Below are 14,426 nucleotides of genomic sequence, written 5' to 3'. Positions count from 1 at the left end.
ATCAAAAGGATGAAAAATCATACTAAGTAATTATAAGAATGCCATTGGCAATCCATACATACATAACCCACCCATGACACACACTTGGACACTGAAGTGGCGGCTATAGGCACGGTGGATGGCACTTGATGGTGCAGCGAAGAGAACACTTGTGACACCATGGTACATCCCAACCGTGTACTGATGCCGATGAAAGTACGAGAGATATTCTCAGTGCATGATGAGATGTGCATACGAAACGCTTGTGGGGCTGATGTCAAAACCTGCCTATAGGAAACTTCCAATACCTCCTCTCGGGTTATTTCTTTGGAGAGTTCAGCTTCAGTCCAGACACTCTCATTTCGGGCATTGTTCATGTAGCGTAAGAGCGTGCCACGCATCCTAGAAACATGTGAATGCTTGAAATGTGTGACCTTGACAAGCATATGAGCAGAAACCACGACCTCCGATCTTGACGAGTCCCTTGCTTTAATTGATAAATCAAGCTGTCTTGCGACATCCTCCCTTTGCTTCAAAAGCTCATCTTCAAGTCTCAGAGCCTTTGCTTCAGAAGCTCATCCTCCCTCTACGAGCTATCGTGCAACAACCTGGACTAAAGTTGAACTCTTCTGCTGTGTGAAAAAAGAAAAGAGAAACACAACAAAAATCCAAGAGAAATAAAAGGGAAGAAAGAAGACGAAAACAAAAAAGAGAAACCCTAGTTTTGAAGAAAAAGGGAGAAAAAGATGGCAACTTTGTAGAGTGGTTGAAGGAAGAGATGAGAAACCATGGCGAATAATGGGTTACAGAGATGGAAACATGGGGTACGGGAGGACCTATTGCTAGAATGCGTTGTTAACCGGCACGGGATCTATAAATGAGACTCCGTCGCCATGGAAATACAAAACCAAAGCTCTACCTGATGCAATGCAGTTATCAAGCTTGTTGAGTTGTCAGTGTTAAAGAGTTAGTTGGAGTTCTGTTACATTGTTATTTCTGTTATTTTGTCAATACTTGTTCTTGGTAGTTACAAGCGGTTAGTCTGTTAATGATGTATAGGAGTGTATATAAAAGGATTGTGCATAGACGGAAGGGAATACACACGATCACAATTCTTTCATTACTCTCTCTCTATATTTCTCTGTTATCTTCCTTGATCTCTATAGGTTACTCGTGTGGCTTTCTTCCATAGCCATACCTGTGAAGCAGATTACGGCTCTCAATAGTTTATATCCTGAGCTGCATCATTGGTATCAGAGCTTGAACGAACCTTGGCCATGGCGGACTCAACCAGACAACAAACTTCTATTCGTGAGGTGGAGGAGTCTTTGACGAAGAAGATGAAGGAATCTAATGCCAAGTTGGAGCAGGCCATCGCTGGGTTGTGGGATATGATCGCAGCCTTGGCTAATCAACAATTGCGGGATAGGCAAGAACAGTTAGGGGAGAATTCCGGCAGAGGATGTCCAAGAAGCAACCATGTAGACGACCATTCCACTGATTCTTCCTTTTCGACTAGATTGACGAAGGTTGATTTTCCAAAGTTTAATGGAGAAAATGTGAAGGGCTGGCTATACAAGTGTGATCAATTTTTCTCTCTGGACAACACATCGCCGACAATTAAAGTTAAACTGGCTACGATCCATTTAGAGGGAAAAGCTCTCCAGTGGCATCAAGCTTTGATAAAATCAAGGCTGACAATGGAGCCAATGAATTAGGAAGACTATGCTAAGGCTATTTCAGATTGTTTTGGACCTGTGTTCGACGATCTTATGTCGGAGTTGATGTCTCTCAAGCAGACGGGTTCTGTCATGGATTATATGGATCAGTTCAAAAACATCTTGACCAGAGTAGATTTAACTGAGTATAAGATGAGTTGTTTTGTTACGAGATTGGAGTATGAGACTCAAATGCATGTATGGATGTTCCACTCCAAAACAATGCAACACGCAACTAATCTTGCAAAGCTTTTCAAATCTGCACAGAATTATAAACATTCAAAATACTCCCACAACAAAAATGGCTTCTCAAAGCCATCTGCTTATGGGCAATCACAGTTGCACCCTGCTACTCCTTCACTGGCTCTGCCATCCAAACAGAATCTTGGGAACCCATCAGTGCCATTACCTAGCAGGAGTCAGAACATGCCTGTTCTTGATAAACCACCCAAGGTCTATACAGTAGTTGAGATGGCAGAGAGAAGAGCTAGAGGATTGTGTATGTTCTATGATGAGCCATTTACTCCCGACCATCAATTAAAACACAAGAAAGCACATCTGTATGTGGCTGAGTTGAATGAAGAAGAGGAAGAAGACAATAGTGTCGAGGAATGCAATAGAGATGAGACAACTGGCCCTTGTATTTCTGTCAATGCCATAACTGGGAATTCTCACTTTCAAACTATGAGGATTACTGGTTATTATAGTAAATGTCCCTTGCAGATTTTGATTGACAGTGGAAGTACTCACAACTGTAGATAAACAAGTTGTGAAGAAACTAGGATGTAAGGTGGAAGCAATCAAACCTATGGCAGTATCTGTAGCTGATGGAAATAAGGTCATTGTTATAACAATTTGCAAGAAATTCTCATGGTAGATTCAGAGTATTACCTTCACTATAGATTGTATGGTATTGCCTCTAGGATTTTGTGATGCGGTATTGGGAATTCAGTGGCTGTCCACATTGGGGCCTATAGTCTGGGATTTCAACAACTGAAGATGGAATTTAAAGTAGAGGGCAAGAAGCATGTGCTTAGAGGTGCAACTGCCAACAAACTAAAGCATGCTGATGGTAAACAATTGTCTAAGTCATTGTTACAAGGAAGCCAATTAGCACTACTCCAATTATGTCCACCAGGAGGCAATTCTGATATGGTAACATCTTCTCTGTTTTTTATTTCTACTGAACATTCTACATTACCTGAGGCAGTCGAACAACTATTGAACAAGTATGCTTCTTTGTTTGATGAACTTGTGGAATTACCTCCTTATAGGGAAGGGTTTGATCATCGAATACCTACGAAACCTGGGGCTTTACCTGTCAATAAAAGGCCATATAGATACCCTTCATTGCAGAAAACTATTGTAGAGAAACTAGTGAATGAAATGCTTGATAAGGAAATTATACAAGCAAGTGTTAGTCCGTATGCATCGCTGGTTGTATTGGTAGGGAAGAAAGATGGTACGTGGAGGCTTTGTATAGATTACAGGGAGCATAATAGCAAAACTGTTAAAGATAAATTTCCAATTCTTTTATTGGATGATTTGTTGGATGAGTTGGGAGGTGCAAGTATCTTTACGAAGTTGGACCTCATATCTGGCTACCACCAATTGCGTATGCACAAGAACGATGTATATAAGACAACTTTTAAGACTCATGATGGCCATTATGAATTCTTAGTGATGCCATTTGGGCTCATTAATGCTCCCTCTTCATTTCAAAATTTGATGAATCACATTTTCAAACCTTATCTCAGGAAGTTTGTATTAGTTTTCTTTGATGATATCATTGTCTATAGCCGAAGTTTGCAAGCTCATCTTCAGCACTTGGAGTTAGTCTTCCAAAGACTTCACACTAATTCTCTTTATATCAAGAAAAGCAAGTGTTCCTTTGCTGCTTCACAAGTGGAGTATCTCGGTCGTTTCATTTCTGCCAAAGGTGTTTCTACAAATCCTAGCAAAGTAGCTGTTGTGCGTAATTGGCCATCTCCCACAACACTTAAACAGTTAAGAGGGTTCTTGGGTTTATCAGGATACTACAAGCATTTTGTGCAGCACTATGGTCTTATAGCTAAGCCCCTCACTGATTTACTAAAAAGATATCAATTTGTATGGACTGCTGAAGCACAACAGGCCTTTGATAAACTGAAAGAGACCCTATGTTCTGCTCCTGTATTAGCCCTCCCAGACTTCAATAAACCTTTTGTCATTGAGACAGATGCATCAGGGGTGGGAATTGGTGCTGTTCTGATGCAAGATCACCACCCTATTGCTTACATTAGTCGTACACTAAGTCCTCTGCATCAAAGGAAATCTGAGTATGAAAGAGAGCTTATGGCTGTCTTGTTTGCAATTCAGAAATAGAGCACTTATCTGCTCAATCGACATTTCATTATTAAAACATATCAAAAGAGTATTAAATATCTTTTGGAGCAGAAAATTTCTACTTTTGCCCAGTAGTAGAAATTGTTTATGGGCAGCCTCCACCACTCCACTTGCCATATTTGCCCGGTGAATCGAAGAATGTTGAGGTTGATCGTAGTTTGCAACAACGAGAGGCTACGCTGAAGACTCTTAAATTTTATTTGCAGAGGGCCCAAAACCGAATGCTTCAGTTGGAAAATAAAAATCGCAGTGAAAGGGAGTTTCAGATTGGAGATATGGTGTTTTTAAAGTTGCAGCCATATAGGCAAATGACAGTTGCAGGGCAGCCTTATCACAAGTTTCGGCCTAAGTACTATGGTCCCTACAAAATTCTTGACAAAATTGGGGTTGTTGCTTATAAACTTGAACTTCCTATGGGTGCTCAGATACACAACATCTTCCATGTTTCTCAGTTGAAGCGTTGTTGTGTTTCTTCTCCTGTTGCTTCTGATGTGCCTCCTTTTGTGGTGGATCCTACTGTTCCAAAGATACCTGAAGCTATTTTGGATAGAAAACTTGTTAAACGTGGAATGTTGCTGCTATAAAGGTGCTCGTTAAATGGCACAATCGGCCACCCGAGGAGGCTACTTGGGAATTTTATTATGACCGTTGTCAAAAGTATCCCAATTTTGACCTTCGAGGACAAAGGTTCTTGAGGAGGGGGTTTTTTTGATGCAGTGCAGTTACCGAACTTGCTGAGTTGTCAGTGTTAGAGAGTTAGTTGGAGTTTTGTTACATTCTTATTTCTATTATTTTGTCAATACTTGTTATTGGTAGATACAAGCGGTTATTCTGTTAATGATGCATAGGAGTGTATATAAAAATAAAAGGACTGTGCACACACGATCACAATTCTTTCATTAGTCTTTCTATATTCTTCTATATTTCTCTATTATCTCATTGATCTGTTACTCGTGTGCCTTTCTTCCATAGCCATACCTGTGAAGCAGACTACGGCTGTCGATAGTTTCTATCCTATCCTGAGCTGCATCACTACCCTTCATCTACTAACCGCTCAGAACTGTAGACAAAAGGTCGATTCACGTTGAAAGATGACAAAACCAACGAAAAAGAAGACGAATCCGAAACGAATGATAAGAAAGTTTGTGGCTCGAAGAGTTGAGAAAACTTAGAGTCGTTGAGCTTAGACGTGAGGTTGAACGATACGATGTTTCGACCGTGAAAACCAGTCGTTCAACGAATCCGACTGTGATGAGCTGGAAAACCAGTCGGAGAAATTCAGAGATAAGAAGGGACAAAAGGAGAGAGATGATGAGTCAGAAAACGTCGATGGAAAACCTGTTACCGACGAAGAATCTGACTATGAAAACCAATCGTTCAACGAATCCAATTCGACGGATCCGAAGGGTGGCACTCGCGATAACGGAGTTGAAGAGTTAGAGAAGAAACGGAAACCGGTGGAAACCATTACCGGAAGACCGCATCCGATTTCTGGTGACTTAAAGCCTGCCGCTGAGGGTCTTACCGGTCGGCCGGCTTGGGCGATCAGGATTACTATGGATTGGGTGCTCACGCTGCTACACTCGCCGATAAATACACTTGAACAAGAGAATCAGGGGCGAGAAAGGAGCGAGATGGAATGAAACGAGTTAAATTCACCTCGCACGTATCAAACACGCGCACGTTTTGGAACACGTGGTGCGTTATTATGCTACGATAAGTATTTGAATGTAAAAGACATCATTTTAGACCCTCCCAATTCACACTGTCTTTGTGTGTTCAAAGTCAGGACACAGTCAAGCAGGTCTTCTATGAATGCTCGGTGATTCTTTTTACCGCGAAGATCAATCTCACAACGATTTTTCAAGATTTGTGGCTTGATTGTATTCAATAATCTACAGGGTATTTGTTTCCGTGGGCATTTAATCAAGCCTCTACCTGATAAGATTCTAATTTATGAAGTTTTGAGTTTGTATGCTATAGTGCTTTATTTTATTTGATTTGTGGCTAGTATCTCATATCAATTCTGTTTAGCCCAAATTGTATTCCATCAAAATCCATCTAATCCGGTTGTTATCGAGAATGGTAATTTTTTGTTAAAAGTTAATTGGAATGTGGATTGTATATTATGAGAAGCACATAAATTAAGTGATAGTGGCTCAATTGATACCTTATCTAGTTAGTTGTAAACATAGATTTGGGTTGAGGTAATGGGTTATCTCCCATCGTGTAGTCTTATAAAGTAAAAGAAAAGGTGCTTAGCATGAGATTAATAACTAAGTTAAAAAAAAGCAATTTTAAAATTGAAGATAACAAAAAAACTCAAATTTAGTTCTTCTTACCACATTTGAACCAGAACAATCCATTAAACAAATCTACATTAAATTAAATTAATAAAAATAAAGGATAAAACATGAACGTAAGGAAAGGAGCAAAATAGAGGAAAAAACCTGGTAACTCAAAGAAACGAGCAATGATTTGTTTAAATTGGTTCACCCTACGTACATTGGTGGGCAAATTTGGGTCCAAGCTAAAGTTCATATTTAGGTTGATCCTTAATCTAACCCAATCCATCTACATTACACCCTACTTTATTAGAAAGAGCCAAAAGGGATTAAGGGATATTTAAGATGAAAATAAAGATTTAGTGGGGAGGGGAAATATTTCAAACATTGACTACTAAGGGGAGAGAGAGAGAGAGAGAGAGAGAGAGAGAGAGAGAGAGAGAGATTTATTAGAGAGTAAATATGGATTTTATTAGATACAATAAAATCCCATGAGGTTTTTAATGATTTAGTATAAAAATAGATGTGTACATGTGTGAGAAAGGAGAGGAGATGATACATGTAAGCTTTGTGGTGAGAGGACCCTCACCTCCCTTCTTTATTCTTTATATATATATATATATATGTATATATATTAATTTCTCCTAGCTAATATAGTTCCTTTACTTTTCAAAAAAAAATTAAGCTTATACATACATACATGCATACATACATACATATATATATATATAATAATTTTATCTTTATATGTATAGTAATAACTACTTTTTATAATTTTTATTTTTATAGGAGGCTTAGCTCACAACTGGCCTTGAGCTAAGTTGAACCTGAACTTATGAGCTTTTAAGTCAAGCTGAGCTTAAACTCAAGTTCAAGCTCAAGAATTCATAATTTTTTAGTGAGACATGCTCAAATAGCCAGGTGTTTGGCTTGGCTCAACTTAAATCCGCCACTAATGGGATCATAGTCACACCCAAAATGCCTTTTGACATTGGACCCCACTTTGACTTCAGCTACAATGAAATGAGAGGCAACAATCTTCTATAAATAGAGTTGGCAATGAGTTGAGCCTTTTTTGAGTTATTCGACCTCGGTTCATGAAAATCTCGATTCAACTTGTTTTAAATCAAGCTCAAGCCAAATAAAGGTCAGCTCATGAGGCTCGTGAGCCTAATCGAGCTATTACATATAAAATAATATATATATATATATATATATACAAATAAAAAATAAAAATGTTATATATATAATATTTTTATTTCATATATATAATAATAACTAGTTTTTATATTCTTAATTTTTATATCTCAAATAAAAAATTAATTTTTAATGTACAATTTTTATTTTTATTAAACGTTTGACTCATAGTCGTGCTCGAACTCAAACTTACAAGCTTTTGACTCGAGCTTAATTTGGGCTCAAGTCTCTAGCTCAAATCAAGCTCAACCCTCATAGTGTATTGGCAAGTCGAGTTTGAATAGCTAGATATTCAGCTCAGCGTAGCTTGAATCCAAACCTATTTTGTAATGTCAAGTCTCCATGTTAAAGTAGAGGTGTAATGTGCGTCGGCCTAATTTTGTAGGTTGTTTGTATTGTAGTGGCTTGTCCTATGTTGGCACAAAGAGGCCTTGGCGAGCCATACCTACTTGGATGAATCCCCTAAGAGAGGTGCTTAGGTCATGTTTGGGAGTGCTTATGTTAACAATAAGTGATTATTGAATTAGTACATAGAAACAAGTGCATATTCAAATAAGCACTTATTTGCATTTGGCACCCAACTTTTCAAGTGCTTGTTTTAAATTAATAAGCATTTATTTCATATTGGGTGTTTAGTAGTTTTTTCTTCAATGAGCACTTAAATAAGCATTTGCAATTATTTTGTCCTTCATTTTCTTTCAAATTTTATGAAAGCGCTTTTATAAAAGTACATTTATGAATGCACTTTTATGAAAATACTTGAATAAAAACACATTTATGAAAGTACTTTTATAAAAGCATTTTTATGAAAGCACTTTTATAAAAGCATTTTTACAAAAGCACTTTTACAAAAGTACTTTTATAAAAGTATTTTTATGAAAGCACTTTTATGAAAGTACTTTAATAAAATCATTTTATGAAGGTATTTTTATAAAAGCACTTTTACAAAAGTACTTTTATAATATTCAACTAGGGATAATTTTATAAGTGGTGTTTTAAAATTCAACTAGGGATAATTTTGGAAGAAAAATTTTGAATAAGTGCTTATTGTACAAGTACTTAAAAAAACTGGAAATTTGGGCTTAAAAAAATAAGCACTTATTTTGTGCTTATTTCTCAAACACCAATAAGTGCTTAATGGTGTGGTCCTGGCTCAAATAAGCACTTATTTTTAAGCACTCCCAAACATGGCCTTAGTTTGATTGATCTTGCCATTTAGAACTTAGAATAAGCTATGCAACGTGTAACTATGAGCACTCAACTTAAAAATTGTAACATAAATTTCATCCACCCCTTGCTTAAGCACCTTGACAATTAAATTTGATTATAAGAAATACCTTTTTTTAGATCAATTATAAATCAATTACACATACTCATCCATCTTCATGCCATGCTAAACCTTCAAAAGTGATTGGTGTATTTTGGTCTTAAATATTTTACTTCTTGCAAATATCTTTGATAGTTGCATGATATATCTAACCACAATAAGATGTTCCCCACAGAAATGTATGATCTACATTAAAAATCCACTAGTAAATGGACTTCATTTCTAGAACCCATAAGGATAAAGATTGCTAAAGCTGAGTTAATAAGCCAAGAAATGGACCGAAAGTGAACATTATGTGGATCAAATGGAACTATATTAAACCATACAATAGACAAACTGAAAGGAAACTTAATATTAACCTAAAAGAACCATGCATAGGAGAGCAATCAAAACAAATATTGAGTTGTACTCCTCAAATGAAGTGAAGAATAATTCTCTTCACCAACTGGAAGAAAAATCTTTTATTTTATTCCTCAAAATGTCAAAATTGTCTTATCAGAAGATTGTGTGCCTCTTTAGAGTTTAGACAATAGGAATGAATGTTTGGAGGGGTTCAAGTTTCCAACCTTTCATTTGACTCCACTAGTCCACTTACTTTAGGACTTCATCTGCATCAACCATATAAATGTTGTTAATTGGGTTGGCACTTAATGGGTATGGGTTTGAAAGTTCAGACAATTTGAATCATTGGGAGTTATTTTATCATATGACCATTTTATCCATTAAAAGACAATAGTCACAAATACAAGTCATTCAATTCAAGCACTTCAGCTGCTTTCAAACAATCCTTTAGGGGCTTTAGTTCACTCCTATCATGTTTGTTTGTTAGCGCCAAAAACTGTAACCAAAAGTGTTTTCAGTGTTGTGGTTCAAGCCTTTTATGTAGCTTTTGGGTTGATTTTGTGTTTATTTTTTGATTCATTGGGAGTGATGGGTTGATTTTTTTGTCAAGCCTTTTATGTAACTTTGGCTCTTAACCTAACCCAACATAAGCTTAGCATTCTAACCCTAACCAAATTAGGTTATGCCAGATTGACACAAGTCTGAATTCCTTAACCACAAAGATAGCACAAGTTAAACTACTTTGCTCTTTCTAACAAGGAATCAAAATATGTTTTTGTTTTTCAATTTGATTCCATTCTAACAAATAACCTATTTGAAAACATAAAATAAACACCTTGAAAACCTTATGCATTTTTTACATATCACATTGTTTCCAAGGGAAAATTTTTATTTACAATCATTCCATACTTTTCTAAAGAGACACCAAGAGTGGACGCGGATATACTTAGCATAATGGTTGAACCTATAAATCATATCATATAAAGTTTAAAATTATATTCAAATATTTCAACTATAAAAGATAGACATGGTACATAAAACTTACATGGATTGAATTTTAAGCAATTAGAACACCAACAGCAGTTCCAACTATTTTATAATGTTCATATAGGCGCACTAGTGGTGCATCACTTATAATTGGTGCATTGATCACGACCTCTATCTTTCTTTGTAATGCTCTTAGTCCACATGAGCCTAAACTATAAATGGTCAAACAAAATAAGAAATTGAGTTTCATTATCACATAACCAATAGAAATCCATGGAAATATCTTGTCATTAACAATAAACTCAAAAGAGAAAAAAGGAGGAAACCCAGTCGCATTCTTTATCTAGATTGAGGAGTCAATTGATTGCTTCCTATCATTGGCTTGTTCCTTTAAACATTGAAGGGCCTCATGATCAACAACAAAACATGTTAGGATTGATCTAACTTTTTCATCTATGCTTTTATTGATTCAAACTCATGCTTTACATATTTAATGGTAGCTTCCCTAGAAGATAGTGCTACCATCAAGTCATATTCCTTTTCCCATAATTGGTGCAATTCTTCTTATAGAATAATGCATTTCTCTTTTGTTTTAGAAATAATGGTAAGGTTTCTCTCATGCTCTTATTAAGACAAGGTCAAAGATGATGATCTAACTTCTAACATCTTTGCTAATTTAGCATTCTATTGCACACATTCAATCATAAGCATCTTTCCCTATGGAGTCTTAGGAATTGACTTGATTGGAACCTCTTTGTTTCTTGTTAGTCCAAAATTCATATAGAATCTTAAGAACTAATTTAGTTGTAATCAATTCAACATGTAGATTGTAGTATCTAATGAATGTCCCCAAATGGATATAGGTAACTCTAAGAAGATAAGGAGTGGTTAAACCACATCTAATAAAGTCTGATTTTTTCTCTTTGATACACTATTTAATTATGGTGTAATAGGAGGAGATAGTTGTGATATAATCTCATTGTCCTTAGATAGTCGTTGAATTCGTCAAAAAAATATTCACCTCCTTGATTTGATCAAAGGGTTTTGATTTATTTTCTTAATTATTTTTCAACTTTATGTCTAAATTTTCTAAACTTTTCAAATGATTCATATTTATGTCTCATTATGAACACATAGTCATATCAAGAATTTTCATCAAGAAATATCATAAAATATGAATATTGTATGTGTCATAACGAAACCACATACATTCTCATATGTATAAAGTGAAGTGCGTTTGTACTTCTTTCAGACTTACCTGTAAATGACCTCTTAGTCATTTTGCCTTGAAGGCAAAGCTTATAAATTAGTAAATCTTTTATTGTGATAATATCTAATAAATCATCCTTCACCAATCTTATGATTCATTCTAGGTTTATGTGGCCAAGTCAGTAATGCCATAGACATATGGGATTAACTATTTCTTATGTTCTTTTCATGACGATGTGTTCCAAAGTAGTTTCGGTTATATTAGTTTCTAGAGAATGGTGGAGTATATAGAAACCACTCTCAAGTTTTCCATAAACAATGAATTTGTTATTTAATTTAATTGTAATTTTATTATTAAATAGAATGGAATAACTATCCTTACATAACTTAGAAACGAAAATCAAATTTTCCCTAAGTTATGGAACATAAAGACATTCTTTGAGGATAACAATTCATTCTCTAAAAACTAATTCTACTAATCCCACAATAACAACAATTGCAACTATTGTAGATGTACCCATGTAGAACACAATTTTGTCATCACTTAGCCTTCTGATTTCCTTATACCCTTGCACATTGTTATATGTATAAATAGAAACCCCAAAGTCACTTGCACATCATTATATGTATAAGTAGAAACCCCAAAGTCAATACATCAGGATGCAGAAATGGCCAACATACTGGTTTCTATAACTTACCTTTTGAAATGATCTTCTTTCTTCTTCTTGAAGCATTTTAAATACTAAAGATAGTTTCTCCTCCAGTGCCCAATCTACTTGCAGAAATAATACTCATTTGATGATTTGTCTTTCTTCTACTTCTTTAGTTTACTATTCTTCTTTTGAGGCCTCTTCTTGCCCTTATGTTTTTTCTTGCTAGATTTACCTCCTCCAATGAACATGACTATTGGTTTGTCCTTTCTAATTAACTCATTGGCCCTTTGCAACATATTGTCGAGTTCTTACAATTTATCTTTTAGCTTGTTCATGTTGTAGTTGAAGACAAACTAATTAAAAGACATGAGAAGAGAATTCATGATGGTATCAATTTTTGTATTATCATTTAATTTGGAGCTAAGAGCCTCCTATTCATTTATAAATCCTATCATCTTCATAACATGGCATGAACCAGCTAGTTCTCAAACATCCTAGTGGTCATCAATTCGTGGACCTTTGGTCATGTAAAATGATTTTGCTTTTTATACAAGGCCTTTAAATTATCTAGAATTTTCTTATAAGTTGTTATTTTATCAAATTGTCTCTAGATAGAGTTGTCTAGTGAGGCGATAATATAACAACAGGCAAGAGAGTTCTTTTCCTCCTATTGCTGATATTCCTTCCTTGTAGCCTCAAAGGCTCTTTCACCAAGATGTTCTAATGCTTTCTAGTTAGCAATCTTGTCTAATTCCTTGGATGCGAGCATCGAATTAAGGTTAGTTCAGTCTGCATAGTTGAGTCCTTTTGGTTTGTTATCATCTAGAAACTTAGCAAATGACTTGTGTGCCATTTTTGACAAATTACATAAGTAATTAGTCTATGACCTAATTACTATTTCATGTTATATACATAGAATGAACTTTTATCTACATTCCACTTTCATTTGTTCATCTCTGAGATTTTTCCTCTATCTCAATAATGGAAACATTATTTATGCCTTTGGAAATATAGGGAATAATATAAGTGCACAAGGCCAACTATTTCAACTACATAACCACATCACTTTCTGTGAAGGATCATGCATCCAGCCATGCCCCATGATCTTCCCCTTTGGCCTCAATTAGACAAGGTTCATAGCCATTTTAAGATAAACATTTCTAATCAGTAAGTATTGTCCCATTATATCGGAAGCCCCAATGTATTATGAAAGAGTCTTCCATTTTAAGATAGGCCCCTCCTACTGGTCTACAACACTCCTATCATCCAATGAAGCAATTCAACTAACTACCTCAATGAATCAAATAACATAATTTTATAGTGCATCTCTGCCCACCAATTCATCTCATTTCCATGCTAATAATGAAATGCCTTTAAAAATATCATCTTATGATATTCACTATCATCTAGCATTTATATCATTGATAAGGAAATAATTATATCAATCCTTAGGTAAGTTTAGGTCTTACCATAGTAGCTCCCATAAACTTTCATAAAGTTTGATTTTAGTGGTCCCTAAATCGACTAGTGTTCTTGCCAGTTTTTCTCTTTAGAGAGGAAACAAGAGAATGGTCTATTAAGTGGATGATCATTCAATAGTCCATATACATCATATGACAATAATGTGCATTCAACCATGATGGACATAGAGAACCACATAAAGTCTCTACATGGGCAAAGCACTTATAGCCCATGTACAAATCGTACTCACATAGTGAAGTTATGTTTAATAGATGCAAAATTAATAAATTTAATGAAGTTTTGTTTAATAGCTACTTATTGGCATATAGATATCTATGTTATTATGTATAACTTCATATAAACTATTAAAGTACGTATTTTTATTTTGTATGATTTATTGATCCTATCTAAAATTCATTATGACTCTTTCACATTTCTCTTAGACTCATCATCACTTTTCAAACCCTCCAAAAACCCTCTCTCAATGAGTTTTATTGTCCAAACTCACCTTCCATTAGATTTCTATCAAGTCACCATTAGTGAGCATTAATAGCCATGAAAACACAAGTATTTTACATGATCAAACTACCCCTGAAATGGCTAGTCAACCTTATTAAATATTTTATAACAAAATTATCCTTGATTGCTCATATATAATAATTATGCACATATTTTAAATATATCCAGGTTGGGTCAAGCCTAGTCTGGGCTTGAAATAGTATGGGCCTAGGCCCATGTCAAGGATAATTTTGTTATAAAATATTTAATAAGCTTGATAAGCCATTTAGGGGTAGTTTGGTCATGCAAATTAGAGGTATAAATCAGGTCATGCCGCCTATGGCACAACGGTTCGCAAGTCGTGACAGGCCCAGCATGATCATGC

General features: G+C 35.5%; 1 long non-coding RNA gene across 1 annotated transcript; it reads right to left on the bottom strand.

Annotated features, from left to right (window-relative positions):
* Window positions 1-9,189: 9,189 nt before the first annotated feature.
* LOC148852287 (uncharacterized) lies at window positions 9,190-10,829 on the bottom strand. Its single transcript, XR_016099931.1, has 2 exons — window positions 10,279-10,829; window positions 9,190-9,499 (listed from the first exon to the last, which is right to left on the bottom strand). It is a non-coding gene; the product is annotated as an uncharacterized LOC148852287 (long non-coding RNA).
* Window positions 10,830-14,426: the final 3,597 nt, after the last annotated feature.

The sequence above is a fragment of the Nelumbo lutea genome, chromosome 5, assembly GCF_056320005.1.
Source record: "Nelumbo lutea isolate HS-2025 chromosome 5, American lotus-T2T, whole genome shotgun sequence".
Lineage (NCBI taxonomy): Eukaryota > Viridiplantae > Streptophyta > Magnoliopsida > Proteales > Nelumbonaceae > Nelumbo > Nelumbo lutea.
The sequence above is the reverse complement of the archived record's forward strand: the minus strand, read 5'-3'. Positions and strand labels throughout refer to the sequence as shown.